The sequence below is a fragment of the Limulus polyphemus genome, unplaced genomic scaffold, assembly GCF_000517525.1.
Source record: "Limulus polyphemus unplaced genomic scaffold, Limulus_polyphemus-2.1.2 Scaffold8508, whole genome shotgun sequence".
In the NCBI taxonomy this organism is placed as follows: Eukaryota; Metazoa; Arthropoda; class Merostomata; order Xiphosura; family Limulidae; genus Limulus; species Limulus polyphemus.
The window spans coordinates 8,915-14,528 of NW_013674118.1; the positions used below are offsets into that span (position 1 = coordinate 8,915).

General features: G+C 30.6%; 1 long non-coding RNA gene across 1 annotated transcript in view; it reads left to right on the plus strand.

Annotated features, from left to right (window-relative positions):
* LOC111083192 overlaps positions 1–1,288 on the plus strand; it is a 5,756-nt gene extending 4,468 nt beyond the window's left edge. Inside the window, exon 3 of the long non-coding RNA XR_002608862.1 lies at positions 890–1,288. This is a non-coding gene — a long non-coding RNA (uncharacterized LOC111083192). The remainder of the gene's footprint in view (positions 1–889) is intronic.
* Positions 1,289–5,614: the final 4,326 nt, after the last annotated feature.

The window sequence follows — 5,614 nt, forward strand, 5'->3', positions numbered from 1 at the left end:
CCAGCTGCTTGCGGTATACAAAAGTTCAACAGATATGCTGCTGCCTGTGGATGCCTTTTGCCACCACCAACTTTTGTGTTTGTAGATTCTCACTTGTTAAAAGATGCTCCATTTGCTTACCATGACTATGGAAAGTTGTTGCTGGTATTTTTCTAGATAGTCCTGGTACCCAAAGTTGATCCATATCCCCATATTGGAAATCAGAAGGGTTTAAATATCCTTTCCAAAAGTGATAAATTTTTGGTGTGCTCATGTTACTTATGAAATACCAAAATACAGATAAAGTGATCAATTTTTGGTATGCTCACATTACTTATGAAATACCAAAATACAGATAAAGTGATCAATTTTTGGTGTGCTCACATTACTTATGAAATACCAAAATACAGATCTGATTCACTCCATTCCACTTTGACTTTATGGTTGTCATGTGACCTGCTGGTTCGCATATTCAAAATCATATTTCATATAACGTACTCAATACACTATATAAAATACTTTTGTGTGTTATTAAAACTTTAATTTAGTGACATTTGTTATACTAATTGTGTAGTTCTTGCATCCTCACAATGCCTTATTTAGGTATACATGGTTTCATTACATATGGTGCAGCATGCCATTAACAAATTGAGATTTTTTTAGTCATATTCATTATAAATTAGTTTGTATACATTATTCCAAGTTAGAACAATTAAACAGAAATAAAAGGTAGGCTCCAATCTTATTTAACCAAGTGATTAATTTATAATAAACAAGGATAAGTATTATTGCTTTACATAAGGGTGAATGAAAAACTTGACAATCATACTTTATACAATTAGACTAGGAATTAAGTGTTTTAGGCTCAGTGTTATAACGAGTGTGATATTTCAGTTTCGGTCTTTCCCAGGAGTTGATGATGAAGACAACCGAGGAAACTCTGTTTCTACTCCACTGCTGTTTGTCTGTTGTCTACTGGTTCGTTGGTTTTTGTCCGAGCTGTGGATCAAAGAACTTTCACTCTGAGAAAACAATTTTATATTTAACGAGTACATTCTCTGGGTAGCTGCTCAAGTCTGCAATTATCATTATTTTTTAAATAGTAATTAAAATTTATGAGATTTCAAAGGTTAAGTTTGTATGATGTAATTGTGTATGTTCTCCTGTACTGCTAATTGATTAAAATAATATTGGTTTTAGTGTTTATTTAAGTTAATATCCACCCTTACTGTATAATGTAAATCATAAAATACAAATAAAATTAATGTGCTGACATAAACCACTTAAGTTGTTTAAAATTATTTTTACTGAGCAGGATTTAACTATTGTTACCCTGAATCCAAAAATATAATGAACTGACCAAGACACTATAAGAAAACAGACATCAAAAAAGCCCATTTTCATGGGATTTTATTGCTAAGTGTTTAAATGTCATCAACATATATATATAACATACCTGTTATTAAAAGAATCATGTAAATTAAAGAATGAACTTGTTTTTAAATTATCCTGTTTCTGACAAAAAAAATGTATCCCTGTTACAACAAATACTGCTGTCCTAAGTAAAGGCACTTAGTAAAAGGTAAAAAGAAGACATTAATAAATACATTATAAATTCACAATATTCAGCAAGTGAATTCAATATTTTAAAACTGATGTTCCCAAGAAAAATGCAACTATAGATAAAACTTCCTTTCTTTTTATACAGTATTAACTGACCTTTGGTTTTCCAAAATCTAACCCATCTACTTACATTTAAAACCACCTATAACAATCTGTGCTACAAATTTGTTTATGTTTCATTTCTTACCTGTTTAATTATTTATAACACAAATCAGTATTCACAGATAACTTATAACCTTGTAAAAAACTGAACATATTATCTATGTTTAGAGATAATATAGCTCTTTAGAGCAAACCTCAAAATGTAACACTCAAAGATAACATGATGATAAAACAAGCAAATCTTAAAATATGATTATGTGATGTGCTTATTTATAATCCATAAAAACAATGTTAAAACCTGAGAAACATGACCAATTTGAAAATGTTTTAAATTATGATATGTAATGGCAATAACTAACAAAGCAACCAAGAGCTAAAAATTAAATGACTTTACTATTTTTACTACTAAAGTTAATTGTCTGGATACTTTAGAGGTTGTGTCAAAACTTGAGATAATAATTATCATAACTATAACTTCTGTGAGCTTAACTTGTTCTATACTTCATCATCGTACTTTCCTTTAGTTAAAAGAAAGCATAACGTGTGTATTTCTTAAAGTTTGAAATATCTCATATCATTTCCACTCTTGAAACATATAAGAATCATAATGCTTGTAGCAAAACTATCCATGCAACTCCAGAATCACATCAAAATATTCATGCAACTCCAGAATCACATCAAACTATCCATGCAACTCCAGAATCACATCAAACTATTCATGCAACTCCAGAATCACATCAAACTATTCATGCAACTCCAGAATCACATCAAACTATCCATGCAACTCCAGAATCACATCAAACTATTCATGCAACCGCAGAATCACATCAAACTATCCATGCAACTCCAGAATCACATCAAACTATTCATGCAACTGTAGAATCACATCAAACTATCCATGCAGCTCCAGAATCACATCATGTTGTACCACTGTTAACTGTCCACAAAAACAGAAATCTGGGGAGATATTTGGTAATCTTACAACATATGAAGCTACTGGAATCAATATCTAATGCTAAATGGAATAAAATTTGTAGAGACCAACCAGAATAATGAGTTGGTTCTTATCTGTATTAAACTAAACAATGAGTTTGTTCTAACTTGTATTAAGATAAACAATTACTTGGTTCTTATCTGTATTAAACTAAACAATGAGTTTGTTCTAACTTTATTAAGCTAAACAATTACTTGGTTCTTATCTGTATTAAACTAAACAATGAGTTTGTTCTAACTTGTATTAAGCTAAACAATTACTTGGTTCTTATCTGTATTAAACTAAACAATGAGTTTATTCTAACTCGTATTAAGCTAAACAATGACTTGGTTCTTAAGGTTTCTGAAAAGCAGCTTTCATTGAGAGAACTATATGATAGCATGTATCTGATGCAGATCTGGGGATGATAAGTGCTAAGATTGAGGTATGTATCTGATTCTTTTTCAAAAGATAAATATAAAAGCCTGTATTAATGAAGTATAAGACAATTATTTTCAACATTTTTAAACTAATATATAATTTTTGGAAAGCTGAGAAGTTAACCACTAAACATGATGGCAGTGCACTCTTGGGAACTCTTCTGAAATCGGTCTTAAGTATTATACAATCTGAAAGGAACAAATCAAAGATTGAGTGTACAACCACTAAATGTAGATTGTGTCTTCAGAAATGTGTCAATTACAATTTACCTTTAAATTTTTTACAAGACTGTTTCAGTTCTCCAATTTTTGTTTTCTACATAATTGTACACCATGTGTGGAGAATACGAGAACAATCAGTAAAACCCAACCACATTTACAAGCCATAAGATAGACAGAAAGAGTAGCTTTGATCTTATCAAAATGTGTTTATTTGCACTTAGTGATGAAGTACAATAAAAACAATGGATAAATCATAATGATGCTAATCTAATACTTTGGATGTTTACAAATGCTTCAACTTCATTCTAAAGAAGGGAATATTTAAAAAAAAATTTTTTTACTTCTTTTTGAAAGGATCAGATTATATTTTGGGTTATTTTTATTTTATAAAATAAATATACAAGAGTTTTGTATCCATGGATTCATTTTAATTAGATAAATGGTGTATCTTTCACTGACTTAAAAAATTTGCATTCTCTCTTTTAAACTCCTAATCTTATTTTAAAGTTAAAATAAGAGGTTCAATAAAGTTTATGTCTTAGTTACTTATGACAGTGATTCAACACTGAAGAGAAAGAGTGTTGTCATTAGTAAAATTCAACTTTAACGTAAGTCCTATCAGAAAATGCTTTCAACCCAATTTTATTACTTTTATTAATTCACTTTATGAAAGCTTAAACAAATTTTTATTTCCATAGTCATAATTATATGTTTTTTTCTTACCAACAATTCTTAAAACCATCTGACAATTTTTCTTTTGATATTCCAACATCTAGATAATACAGCTCTTAAGTTGTTTAGTTTTCCATGAGCATCATGGACTCTAGGTTCCCAATTCTACTAAAACCAGTTATCAGTACACATCACCTGACTTACTTTTACTCATTTTTGCTACTCTCTTGCTCAGTTTAATACATTATGTGAGATTATAATACAACTGTTGAACTTTTAAAGGGCCTTCTACTGATATAAATCTGACAAAGATTTGTTTACTCTCCATGTGTGACAATCATAAATTCTCAAGAATACATTGAAAAAAAAAGTCATTTTATAAGTAGTAATAACACCAGGATGAATTTATGTTCAACAACAGGATACTTTTATTGGTCATGGAGAATGTACCCAAGTATAATATATAAACTGATTGAAGAGCAGGTTTTAACATTCTGAAGTGAGGATTAAACAGAATTTTAATACTTAGACTCTAATCCATAAGTGATGCATTTATCTCTAAAGTAAATTAAACTGAAATTACCCTTGACATTTGGAGGTAAGGGTTGATGGGTATACTATGACAACTTGGTGAACACTTTTCAAAGTGCAAGAGAAAGGATATGTAAGTAAGGAGGACAGAGAAACAAATTTGTTAAAATTGGTAATGAAACTTACAGAGAAATACAGCTGGAAGACAAAAGTAGGGCTTATTTAACACTTGAAGTTAAATCTAGGCAACAGCCACAGAAGTTGGATAGTGTGCTGAAAACTGCATTCATGTTTACTTGCACACACACACACACACACCCTTAACAAGTTAATAACCTTAGAATACAAATAAAACCTGTTTTCATACTTAAACCTCACACGTAAAATGATATGACACAAATTACTTAACATTCCCTGTTTCAATTAAATTAAAAAACTATAAAAAGATACAGTTAAGGAGCACCATTTCAATAGGAGACAGAGTTAACTGAAGCTCATGGATGTACTTGGGTTCTTTAAAGGTTAAAATATAAACATTACTATTTTAGCCGCATTTGTTCTGATTATTTTTTATATTATGTAATAATCATCCAAGTAGCTCAACTACAGTTTCATCTGTTTTTACTGTTCCCAAACTAAACAAATGACGTCTAGCACAGATGGCCTTTCTCCCTACCATAGTTAAATGGCATCTCTGCATCAAAATATGTTTGTTAATCTTTGTGTGGGAGTATGATAGGAAGACTCGTAAGGTAAATATTAAACAAACACTTTTAAGCATGATAGCTTTGACAAGTGGCTTGTGAAGAAGTGTGAGAAGTAGACTATTCAGGAGTGTAATAATAAGTAATCTACAGGTAATGGGAGATAACTAGTACAGGGGCATGGGAGTGTAAGAAGTAGAGTATTCAGGAGTGTAATAATAAGTAATCTACAGGTAATGGGAGATAACTAGTACAGGGGCATGGGAGTGTAAGAAGTAGAGTATTCAGGAGTGTAATAATAAGTAATCTACAGGTAATGGGAGATAACTAGTACAGGGGCATGGGAGTGTAAGAAGTAGAGTATTCAG